The 13,660-nt window shown below is 36.9% G+C and overlaps 1 protein-coding gene across 7 annotated transcripts in view; it reads left to right on the top strand.

The window, feature by feature from the left end:
- Nlgn1 (neuroligin 1) overlaps window positions 1-13,660 on the top strand; it is a 709,904-nt gene that overhangs the window by 286,345 nt on the left and 409,899 nt on the right. The window lies entirely within an intron of this gene.

The raw sequence follows: 13,660 nt of genomic DNA, 5'->3' as shown, positions 1-13,660 counted from the left end.
CATGGCCTACAGGAGGTATGCAACATGTATCCAGTATTTAAAAGCCAATATTCAATGATCCAGTAAGAATGAAGAACTTTTCAATAATTATGCTTGCAAATCTTCTAGAGATAACTAGGTGACAATGGTTACATCTCTCATCTATTATTTTTCTTTTTTAAATACATTTTTATTGTAAAAATACAGTACAGAGGGGTTACAGTTACATGAGCAAGGTAATGAGTACATTTCCTATCAAGCATTGTTATCTCCTCCTTTGTTTTCCCCTCCTCTCCTCTCCCTCCTACCTCCACATTCTATCTGTAGTTTGAAAAATAGTTGTGGAAATATTCCGTTTTTAAATTCAAAAGGCTCCAAGGTGTTTTTTATTTTTGTTTTGATCCAAGATTAAAACCAAAATATTCTCATTTGTGTCTCTTGGTTCATCTCTAAATGGTATACCTGACAGTTTTTGTGGTTCATATTCATTCCAGATTTCTCAAAAATAGGAAATACATTTCCTAAAGGTTCTATATTGTTATCTTTCCTATCAGCAAAACAAGAACAGAATTTTTTTCATTTTCATGATGCAGAATTCTAAAAAGCATAGCAGTGTTTCTATTTTGTAAGTCTGCTCTTCAATAAAATGCTTCTGAGTACCAGAGTATATAATGGCACTTACTTCCTCAATTAATTTCCTTGTAAATACACTGGAAGTTGTGTCAATGAAGTCATTCTGAATATAGTTAATAGACAACAATCCTCAGTCATGACCAGAATAAAGAAAAAGGAAGCTTTGCCCTTGGACTAATTTGACATTTAAGACTTCTGATGAGTTTTCATTTCCCTTCAGGGTCTGGTCTAAAGCTATAAAGCAAATAAAATTAGATGCTTCAATTTCTTCCTTGTTTTTTGAAGTAGGCTATACAAATCAATTTTGTTACTATAGGACTGGCTTTATACCTAATCACAGGACCATAATAAGAAGACTGTGAGGTGGTCTAGAGTCTTTAGGCAGAACTATTCTACTTATTAAGAGAAAGAGCTGCTTGGTGCCAGTGGTTCGTATCTCCAATCCTAGCTACTTAGGAGGCTGAGATTATAGGATCACAGTGCAAAGCCAGCCAGGCCAAGAAAATCCATGAGACTCTTAACATAAGTTAGGCAGCAAAACGATGGAAGTGGAAGTGTGGCTTTAGTGGCAGAGTGCTAGCCTTGAGGGAGAACAGTAAGAAACAGCACCTAGTTCCTGAGGCCAACCCCAAGTACCAAAACTATAAGTAAAAAAAGTAAAGAACAAAAAGAGAAAGGCTGTCTGATACATGGTGGCTCATGCCACCCATCCTAGCTACATGGAAGGGTGAGATTTGAGGATGATTGTTTGAAGCCAGTCCAGGAAAACAAAGCTGAGTCCTTCATACAATTTCACAGAATACATACAATTAAAAAGCCAGAAGCTTTGAATGAAAAAGCTAAGCAAGAGCTTGAGGCCCTGAAATGAAGACCCGGTACCAGCATAGAAAGAAAAAGGGACAAAGAGGAAGGGTTCACTCAATTACCACAGACACAATTAATTTCCCAAACAGAGATCCAAAATATGACCTGACATAGAATCTTCAAATATTTAATGGCAGTGAAGAGAGGAAAAATGTAAGAATGATCATCAGTATCAAATGCAATATTAATGATCAAAACAGAAAAACTTAAACACTTTTACATATTTATAAATGAAGTTGTCAACACACTAATAGACTACTGAATGGGTTGTTTAAATGCAAGAATTTAAGTGAAGTATTTGTGAAATATGACAAGAAAACCCTTAGTTTCACAAGCATAATATGACAGGAATAATCACCTATGCCTCCATTTTAGAAATGAAATATAAATAACATATTTTAAATGTGTCCATGCTCAAGAATGTGACAGCTCATAAGATGTACATATTGGCAATTTGCTTAGTAGCTTATCATTTACTGTCACTTTTTAAATTAGAATCTGATCTTCCATTGTCTTTAATCAAGTTACATCATGGATGACAAATTTCTTTCCCTTAAGCAAATCTTTACTTATTATAAGGCTTAAAAAAATAAATCAAAACCTTCTTTATGAAAAAGCAGGAAACCATAAGTGGAATCATTTCACTTTTGAATGTTTGCCATATGGACATATTGAAAAATATGTCCATAATGAAAATATTTCAAATGACTGATATTTGTACATTGGCTTTCCCCCAAAGTTTTTTAATTTTTCTGCTTATCACAAATATCTAGTTATTTTTGTCATTAATTTTGTAGCCATGCCATGAACAACTTGGGCAAGTTTAGTCTCATTTACATATCTAATTGAAATGCAAATACAGTGTCATAGTTCAGTATTTTTACTTAGTTCTGCAAAGAAGCCCTCTTCCTGTTTTCTTTTACCCAAAAGGAGACCATTAAAGCAGATAATTTTAGTGTAAAGGAGAAATATCTGTAGAGAAAGTCTGAGAATTGGGGTGACATACAGGAATCGGGAAGGAGAAGGAGAATGAATTGTAGGGCCTGTCATTTGGGCGAGAGTGGAGAAGGGGAATGTGGGAATGTAACTGAAAGTATACATGTATCAGGCTGATGAGAATTTGTTTATGTATTTCTAGTTAGACCCTGAAATAAATGGTGTAGTGAGCTAACATGGATTTCAGGTCATGGTAGGAGTTTAGTAGGATGTGTAATAAAAGTGCAACTCTGCGTGAAGGGACATCTTCACCTTTCTTTTAGAGTTAGTGTGAAGCCATTAATTTTAACCGTACTGAAGTTCATCTCTCACTGTTTCAGAGCACTTAGATTTGAACTCATTTCCTCCCACTTACTAGCCTGGTTTTCTACCTAGGAACCCTTGCCTCAATGCTTTTAATTCATTTTTCAAAGATCTGGACCTTTTTCCAGTTATGGTCTTACCTACCACGTACGTGGGACTACAGCTGTGAGCTTCACACCCAGATGGTTTGGGGGATGGAATCTTCCTGACTTTGGCTGAGACAGTCCATGAGCATTGATCTTCCTATTTCTGTTTCCCTAGTAGCTAAGATTATAGATAGCGTTCACCATCCCCAGCCATTCCTACACATCTGAAAGCCCCTTCATAGAATCCACACGTTTGACCACCTTGCTTCCCTCCTGTGGCTGCATAGTGGTTCTTTTGTGGGATTGTTTTTGTAAGTTATAAAGTCCTAGTTGTAATAATGTTGATAAAGTCATCTCATTACCTTGACCATTTCTGATTGTGGCAGGAGGAGGAGCAGACATTTGAAAACAATAATGACAGTAGTAAGATTTTCCTTAATTATCTGTCTGATAGGAGCTAGAGCGTGTTTCTCTGTAAACAAGTGGATAAGTATGGGAATGAATGAGTAAGAGGAAGAATAAAGACATTTTGTTGAGAAATTGTCTGTGTGTGTGTGCTATAATATCCTAGGAGTAAAACTATTTCAGCAATCAAATTTTTGACAACTGACTCCTACAGAGTTGATTTTATATTCTCAACTTTTAGTCAATATTAAATTTGAAACCTCAGCTGCATCCAATTGATTTGTTTGTTTTAGACACAAAAAGAAGAATCTCATGGGAGATGGGTCTGGAACACATAGATGCTAAATGACTACTTTTTCAATAAGACAACATTTTTTGACTTAAGAATATATCCATTAGGTGGGCTGTTTGGGTTTATATGATGGTGTGATAGTTATAGAGTAATATTTATAAGTAGATGTGATACTTTTTAAATTGTCCTGCATGAGTATGTGCTATTTCTAACACATTAATGGGGGTGGTGATAAAATTAAAGAAAGGAATTAAAATTTAGCTAGTTGTTGTTATTTAGAACTTGAGTTTCCACCAGCAGCTTTGATCCTGGACAAAAAGATGAGACCCTATTTGAAACATAACTAAAGTAAAAAAGGGTTGGAGTTGTGGCCAAGTGGTACAGCACTTGCCTAGCAAGCCCAAGGTCCTGAGTTTAAACTTCAGTACTGTTCAATAAAACATCTTTAAACTAATTTTTTTTATTCTGGGTTCTTGGAGTTCAAACCCAGGGCTTTGTACACTGTAGAAAGTTGCTTCAATATTGAGCTATATACTCCAACACAAAATTCATTTGTATAAAAATATTCAATAAAATTTAAAGTGCAAACTTCTCCTAATCAAAGTTTGCAGAGCTGATATCAGATCCTGACATAATAATCAGTCGATTGTCTCCTAAATTTAATTTTAACCTGGTAACAAATGAGTTCCTTGTGCTGAACCAGAAAGTGGAGATTGTTAGCCCACAACTTGTATCATACATCCTCTTCAGAAGATGACTATATTAGATAAAAAACAAACAAACAAATGGAAATCTTTCTTTATTTGGCGATTTGAGCTTCTTTGTACAAGGATAATAAACAAGATTATGAATATTGAACATTTATGTCAATTATAAGACAGCTCTGATTTTTCTCTTTTTTGAATAATTTGAGTTTGATGATAACCTTCTTTCTGGACTATTTTTTTTCCAGTCTGAGCAGTAAATCTTTCACATAAGTTAGACTGTATTTATATTATAAGAAAAATAACTAAGCTACATCCTCTATGTGATAGATTTTGTAAGTTATTATTTAACGTGATTTTTCAAATATATCCAATCGTCAGTTAATGTTAACTGAAGGTGTTGTTCTTTTGTGATTTTATTTAGAAAATTCTTCAATTATTTTGTTATGGGTAAAATGTGGAATGTATATATATATATAACATTTTTCACTGATAGTCTGATTATTCCTTTATCAGAGTTAGATTTGTTTCATCTGTGTCTGCTCCAAAATATTCTGTTTCATTGTCAAAGTGATGTGTAGAGGGGTTACAGTTACATAAGTAAGGTAATAAGTACATTTCTTGCCAAACTTGTTACCCCTTCCTTCATTTTTGACTTACTTTAAAAAAAGTTACTCAAACTAGGGCATGGCTCAAGTGGCATAGCTCCTGCCTAGGAAGTAGAAGGGTACAAATTCAGTTCCCAATCCCATAAATCAAACAATTATTTGCTATTAAAACTTTTAATCAGGGATGGCTGGGAAAGTGGCTCAGTGGTAGAGTGCCTGTTTGCATGTATGAAGCCAGGGTTTGATTCCTCAGCACCACATACGCAGAAAAAGCTAGAAGTGGCACTGTTGCTCAAGTGGTAGAGTGCTAGCCTTGAGGTGAAGAGTTTAGGGACAGTGCCCAGGCCGAGTTCAGGCCCCATGACTGGAAACACACACACACACACACACACACACACACACACACACACACACACTTTTAATCCACAGAAAGACAAAAGTTGAAGTCTTCTATGTAGGTTAACATTTTAATGAAGATTGAAAAACTGTTCTGCTCTAGTCATTCCTATTTACCTTAATGAATACTGTCTAGTGAATGCATTTGTAGATTTTGTATGTTTTACCATCAATTGGTAAATGGTTAATAGAAATACAATCCTTGGGTAGTTCTGAATGTTTCAGTACTTTCAGGCCAAGTGTTCTGCTTACTGAATGGAGAGAAAAGCAAGTTAAGTGGATGAGTACAGGTGATAGAAAAGGTAAATATGAAAATCCATTGGGACAGGATAACAAAGATCAGGGATGTATTGAAGTTAGTAAGATCTTGTCCTACATATATGCCCAATCAATATTTATATCAATATAAATATGTTTTAGAGGCTGTAAAATGTGTTAGCTACCCAGAGAGTCAGATAAGTTTATTCTTTTCATTATCTTTAAGTAGTTGTACAAAAGACTTAGCCATTTTACCAAGCAGTTTATAATTGTTATGTTCATGAAAAGGGAATACATATTTTTCAAGAAGAGGGTGAGGACAAGAGAAGGGGTCAGACAAATGGAGAGAGGAAAGATGTGTAAGTACAGTCATAATATTCAGTGTGCATTTGTGAACATGGAACCAAGTAACTAGAGAGGATGGTGGAGTTGGAACAGATGGGGAAGACAATGGAAAGATTGCCATTGATCAAGAATCATTGTACTCATAAACTGCCATGGCGAATGGAAACCCAAAGTTTATTCAAAAAATAAAGAAAACATAGAATACATGAAATGACAAGTAAAATTACAATGATCTAAGGGCCGGAGCTAGTAGCTCATGCCTATAATCCTAGCTACTCAGGAGGCTGAGAGCTGTGGTTTGTACATCAAAACTAGCCCAGGCAGACAAATCAGAGGCAACTTTTATCTCTAATTAGCCCACAAAAAGCCAGAAGTGGCTCACTAGTAGACTGGCAACATTAAATGAAAAACTAAAGGAGAATTCCCTGACCTTGAGTTCAAATCCAATACTGGTACAAGGGAAAAAAAACAAACAAACTAGAGTGATAGCTATCTACTCTCTCTCCTTGGGCATAACAATCAAAGGTAAAAATATGGGCTTACCAGCACCCCATCATCAAGAATGTATTTGGCTGGTCTGATAGGACATACTTGTGTTTTCATATGTACCTCACGTGTATCTAAGGATTGGATTCTGAGTCTTTAACTCATACTCAAAACAAATGTGGGGAAGGGAGAGAGAAAAAAAGAAGAAAGCAAGCAGAGTTATAAGGAAGACCTTGGAAGTATCCTGTGTTAGACTGAAAGGAAAAGCTTATCAGTAGATTCTCAAAGAGCAAAGAGACTGTGTTTTCTTGACTTAAAATGCCATTTTTCATATTTTGAGTATAGTTTTACAGAGGGGTATTTCAGACTTTTAAAAAACATAGCAACAGATCAGTGAATGTTAATTCTAACTGCCAGGACTATCATTCGGGGGGCACCATTATCTTCTTCTTTTTTAAGTGCAGTTAAATGGTGAACAGAATTAAATGTGAAGTTTGTAATATAAATGGCCAAATCATACACCATAACAGAAATTATTTTGGAAGAAATAAATGTAATTCCTTTCAACTACTAATTGCTTGCTTTTTATAGAAATAAACATTCTTCTCAAATAGAAATCAATAGATGCTTTTAAAATAACTCGTTCAGAAAATAAAAGTAAAGGAAATCCCTAAATATATTGAAAGCAATAATCTTTAGCTTAGTGTAATAATAAGGTGTGTATATGTATGTTATAAAATACATCAGAAACATATTAGCCTTCATTATAAGGAAAAGTAAAGGTTCTTTTCAAATGCTTATTCAGAACTTCTTTTTTTTTTTTGTCGGTTATGGGGCTTGAACTCTGGCTTGGGCACTGTCCCTGTGCTTTTCAGCTCAAGGTGAGCACTCTACTGTGTGAGCTACAGTGCCACTTCTGGTTTTCTAGTGGTTTATTGGAGATAAGAGTCTCACGGACTTTCCTGCCTGGGGTGGCTTTGAACCAGGATCCTCAGATCTCAGCCTCCTGAGTAGCTAGGATTACAGGCGCCCGGCTCAGAACTTATTCTTAAGAGGACTTTGTTTCTGCTTATTCAGTAGGAAATATATGGAAATATCTGTAGAAAGTCACTTTTGCTTCTGGGCCATACCTAACCTGATTGTTTGGATGGAATCACAGGCTTTTAGATGTGGGGAATGAACCCCTCAAAAATATAATGGGAGGCAAGTGCTGGTGGCTCATACCTGTAATCCTAGATACTCAGGAGGCTAAGATCTGACAATCATTAACTCAAAGCCAATCCAGAAAGTTAAATCTGAGACCCTCCTATCTCTAGTTAATCTGCAAACACCTGGAAGTGGAGGTGTGGTTCAAGTGATAGAGCATCAGTCTCAACTGAAAAAGCCCCTGAATTCAAGCCCCCATACTGGCACAAAAATAAATAATCATATAAATGATGGAACTATGATCATTATACCAAAGGACATTGCTTCTTCAGCTTCTATTTCAGATTTCTTTTATTCACTTCTGCTGAAATTAATGCATACATCAAACAAATGAGGCTTTTACTTCATTGTCTGTTTGGTATTTTTGTTGCTGTTTGCCTTGGATATACTGAAGAGAAAAAGTTACCATTTCAGATTGTATCAAGAATCCCAGCAAGCAGAGGCATCTGATTCCAATACATTATAAGCTCACATTTGAAAGAAAGTCTTTTATTCGAGACACGGCTGACTTCATTGCTAGCTGAGATGTTCAGCGATATATCTAAGGCTGTGTTAGAGGAAATGCTGACCAGGACAAATGCATTGCTGTGTGACACATGTGAGATCATCAGAAGACCTATGCAAAAAAGTTCTCATTGCTTTTACGGGAAATTATTCAGCATGGCATAACTGCAGTAGTCAGTGTTAATGTTTTCTTTTCATATAAATTTACCAATTACATGTTATTATTTTATGTCATTTTAAATCTCAATCTTAAATGAACTAATTTATGAATATTTGATCCTGCTTTGAAACCAAAAGCTATACATTATATGAAACTTAAGAGCACATCTTCACAGAAATCTAATAAAGTATGTCTCACCTAGTTGGTCCTTAATGAACATACTTGCTTAGTCTGAGGCAGCTTTAGTACTGGAAAAGATACTGGATGAACAAAGGAGACCTGAAATGCTCGTTGTAGATAGTAGTCAATGAAGTTAGCTTAGAGGTTCCTGGGAGTACCAGCAAAAACAAATAAATAAAAATTTAAATGGGAAAGAAAAGAAAGGGAATTATTTTGGTTTTGACAGTCTAAAATAGGACCCACAAGCTGAGGAATTTCTCTGATTCTGAATTTGAGTGTATCAACCTGACATATAGTGGAGAAAAATCAAGTTTTCAAGAAAGACAAGAACAATATCCTTGCTTCTGCGTTAGCCTCTGGATGAGAATGAAAGTGAACATTTGCTCAGGGAGAAGCTTGCATCAAGAAACTATTGGAGATAAAAGATTTTCATCTTTGCTCGTCTGGAACTCAAGCATCAAAATGTTCTCAGTAAACGGTTGGTTGCTTGAATTGATACATGTCAGTCTTAAGTAGAAATCGAGTTAGAGATAGATGATTGGTTTTAGGTCCTTAAAAGGTAGTATAGTGAACAAAATAATTTCAACTAACATATGTTAGTGAAAAATATTTTAAAATAGTCTAGCTACTCTAATGTCAAAAAGCACATATGATCCCTAAAACTGAGAAGAGAGCCATGTCTAGAATGATTAGATTTACTATCACAATAAACTCTCAGCTGGATGGGACATGTGTTTCTGCTTTCCTTCTTTTTTATTGAGCACAATAATCTAGGTGGAGCTACAGGAACTGACTTCGGTGCTTTAGGTAATGTGGAGGATTGTCTATCCATTGTCTTCATTCAGCCAGGACCCTTTACAACATTATTTAACATATAAAATTTAAAATGTTGGGTGCTCTTTGAATAAAATATGAAATATTTATTATCCATAGGACCCTTCATTTTCAAAAGCACTTGGTTAAATGGCTTTCATGGAAATCCATTATTGACTAGTATCTTTGGTTTATGACAAATGGATGAAGGCTGAGCCAGCTTGCAGAGGTGAGCTGAGGTGTTGCTCGCTGGGCCTTGACACAGGAGGGGGTGTGGCTTATAGGCATGCACAGTGGAAGTTGCATCCTAGGAATAAGGCTGAGCAGGGTAGCCAGGGGAGTTCCCTGGCCCCTTGGCTGCCATATTCCGGGAGTCACCTGGCAGGAGGACCATTTGATTTGACTGACTGACTGCCTTCAATATAGCCTGCATTGAGTGTGTGGGCAGTGGAAGGGCTTCTAATGTGTCTCTAGTGTAGGTGTGTAATTGGACAATTCTGATTTATATGGCAGTCTAGTCAAAACTAAAACAGAGTGAACACCTAGAATTACCAAAAAGCTTCTGTGTCATCTTCCCTTTATCTCTGCAGATACTAGGAAAAGGCCAAAGGAACCACTGGGTTCCACCAATAATATTGTAACAAAATAAAACTGTTTATTATTTTTTCTTAGGGGAAAAAGAAACTTTTTACTACATTTGTTGATGTGTGGTGGTGGTGGTGGTGGTGGTGGTGGTGGTGGTGGTAGTGGTAGTGGTGGTGGTGGTGGTGGTGGTGTGTGTGTGTGTGTGTGTGTGTGTGTGTGTGTGTGTGTGTGTATTCATGTCACTAATTACCTTGGTCTGTAAAGCTATACAGAGGCCAAAGGTCATAGGATTCTTCAGGATATGATGTGAGCTGAAATGGCTTTCAGGCTAAAAGAATGTCAGTGCTCCTCTTCTCCCCCCTCCTCCTCCTCCTCTACCTTCTTCTTCCTCCTCCTCTTCTTTTTCTCCTCCCCCTTATCCTTTTCTTCCCCTTCCCCCCCTCTTTCGCCCTCCCCCTTCTCTTCTCCTTCCTCCTCCTCCTCTTCCTCCTCCTCCTCCTCCTCCTCCTCTTCTTCCTTTTTTTTCCTCTGCCTTCTCCTCCCTATAAGCTCACATAAAGATTTTAGGGTCCAATTTCTACTTGGTTATCTAAATGTAAAGCTCAGAAGTGGGTTTAAAGCTTTTAATCCCACACAAAGTTTCTACAGTTTATTCCTTAACAGAAAGATTATTCATTTGAATGGCCTGTCTAGAGCTGCCCCTCCCAGACTCCTTCGTGGCTTTGTTTCATCTCTTTTTGAATAGGGAGTCACGGAGGGGCTCCAGGAAAGGGAGGTGAAAGGACCTTAATGACACCATGTTACACATATTGTCATTACTGGGAAATGTCTCTAACACCCCAGTCATCAGAGGCTGACTCTCAAAGAACTCAATAACCCCTTGCTAAGTGCAGCAATATATATGATAGAAATTTTAATGTGTTGTCCTTTTAAGCTGAGATGAGGATTTAAAGAAAAACAGTTGGTCAGTATAGAAAGAATTACGTAGTTGGTTCTGACTCCTACCTGTTACCCCAGCATTTCCAAGGTTCTAGCAAGACGATCATGAATTTGAGGCCAATCTGGGCTACCCAGTAAGAATTTGTCTCAGCAGGTTAAACAATTCCAAAATTTAAATAAAAACCTGATCATTTGTCAGTCTAGGCTTTTGTGGTCTTTATGCAGAACACAAATTATTTTGAATTCTATCTTACTGGAATGTTTATGCTAATAAAGAGATACACAATTAGCAAATATTTTTCAGTAATCATTCACTCTAGTTTGAAAGTCCTCATCATCTACAAAACCTTGGCCTATAAATTGACATCATCTGGTGTCTAACATCATCTTTTCTTTCTTAAACTGAAATTCTTTTCTTGTATCCAAGACTATGAAGTTTGCTCTGACAATTGAATTCTCCTTCCCACCCACCATGCCATATGTTGGAGTCCTAATCCTCAGGACTTCAGTGTATGACCTACTTTAGAAATAGACTCTTAAGGAAGAAATAAAGGCAGAAAAGTGATCAGTTCTGTAGGCCCTCATCCAACGATCGGTGGTTGATAAAAGAAGTGTTTAGGACACAGACATGCAATAGACCGAGAAATGACTAGATGAGAATGCAATGGGAAGATAGATGGCCACCAGAAATCCAAGGAGAGAGCTCGAAGAAACCAGCCCTCATGATACCATGACTTCAGGGTCCCTGGCCCCAAGCTGTTACAATGCATGATTCTGTTCAGTTGCCCTCACATACATATTAAACAAACAAACAAACAAAAAACAAAAAAACAGTAACTATTTTATAATACTGGACAGGCACTTCTAATACCACTCCATCAGCCTTCTCTTTTAACAAGATTCACCTCCTCCTTTTTTTCCCTCCTATGCCTTTATTTTTTTAAGCTAGTTTTTTTTTTTTTACAGTTACTGGGACTTAAACCCAGGACGTGCTAGGCAGGTGGTCTGTCACCTGAGCCATACTATCACCCTTCTTTCCTGAACTTTCTGCCTCAGGCTTTTTGGCCCTCTGTGTAATTCTATAGGGTGTCTTCTCAGGCAGATGTTTCAGAAACATAACACAAAAAAATGCCTAAAATTAAAAAGGAAACCAATTCTTAGAAATATAGTTATTGCTGGGAGCTGGTGGCTCATGCTTATAATCTTAGCTAACTCAGGAGGCTGAGACCCAACAAATGTGGTTTGAAACCAGACCAGTGAAGAAAGTCTGTGGGACTCATGTATCCAATTTAACATCAAACAATCTGGAAGTGAAGCTGTGGCTCAAGTGGTAGAGCACTAACCTTGAACTAAAAAGCTCAGGGACAATGTCCAGACCTTGAGTTCAGGCCCCAGAACCAGTACAAAAGAAAGAAAGAAAGAGAGAGAGAGAGAGAGAAAGGAAAAAGAAAGAAGAAAGAGACAAAGGAAGAAAGAGAAAAAGGAAGAAAGAAGGAACAAAAGAAGGAAAAAGAAAGAAAGAAATTTATCAATATATTTCATATGTAAGGTTTAAGGTACTCTTAATTATCACAGTAAATATCATATCTGAGGGATATCTATAATAATAGTAATGTCAATATTTGTGATTCCCATCAATGATAAGTCCTAAGTACTGTGAATATTACTAAGGTTTAATTTCCTACAGTAAGATACAAATTCAAAGCTTCTGTTAGGGATAGTGGGAAGGGATGTGTGACTTCATTCTTCATCTAAGTTCACACACGGAAGTAAAGAACTCCTGTCTTAATCACATCATAATAGCATAATTTTCCTTGGGGTAAAAACCATAAGATTATAGACCACCTATGAGGGTATGCATTTTGAACAATAATTTTTCATCATTTCCTTTTGCAGTTTGGTGGCACGAGTCTTCAGGGTGCTGAGAGGAGGAAGTGAGCTGTGGAGAGGACAGAGGAAGGCTAGCTAACCTCAGTCCTAAAACAGTTGCCTTTTATAGCTAATGGATTTTTAAGTGCTTGGAAAAGATGTAGCCTATTGGTAATGCAGGTTGTTATGTCTAGTAACTTTAGGAGGTCTTTTGAGCTTTTGATTTACCAAGGCAAAGGGGCCTCAGGGCTATCAAAAAGAATCCTTCATCACTGCTGTAACCTAGCCAATACTCACGCCTCACTTCCTGTCTGATCTTGCCATTAGGACATGACCACTGCACAGGACAGCATTCAAGGTCACTCTGCACCACTGACACAGATATATGATTTAGTGGTTCTGTGATGACATCATAACCATGCTCATCTACAACTGACAGTGACTCCCAGCTGCCTCCCTCTGTCCCCTGAGTGCCACTAACCAGGCAGTATCTGTGCCTGGATCCTTGATTCAGAAGACCTTGGATTCAAATTTTAACACTACTATAGTACACAGAATTTCATTCACTCTTGGTTTACTCATTAACAAAATGAGCATGGATAGAAGTATCTACTCTGCTTAGCTCAAGCTTCAATGTAAAAATACATGCAAAAGCCGTTAAATTTAAGTTGTAAAATGGAATGAAATCACAGCAGAATAATACGATAGTAAAAATAAACACACCGAACATTGTTATCTGAAACTGCAAATTAATGTCCCAAGACTTTCTGTTTATTCAAAATAGACTCACAGAAAAAATACCACTGTTTTTAAAGTGTGAAAATATTATGCTTTTAAACCTTCAGTCAATAAAACCCCCAGTGACAGCATGTGTTTTTATAGTTATGTTTTACATTGGTTTATAATACTCACAGGACAGAATCCCTGAGAAATCTTTTCCTCCCTGATATTCTAAGAGTTCAACACTTCAGTAGAATATTTTATCTAATCTAAAGACTGATTTCTATTTTCATATAATCAAGAAGCAAGACCTTTGATACAACCTAGCA

This window comes from Dipodomys spectabilis, unplaced genomic scaffold, assembly GCF_019054845.1.
Source record: "Dipodomys spectabilis isolate Male_0828 unplaced genomic scaffold, ASM1905484v1 ptg000050l, whole genome shotgun sequence".
NCBI classification, from domain to species: Eukaryota; Metazoa; Chordata; class Mammalia; order Rodentia; family Heteromyidae; genus Dipodomys; species Dipodomys spectabilis.
This window is presented reverse-complemented; position numbering and strand designations above follow the sequence as displayed.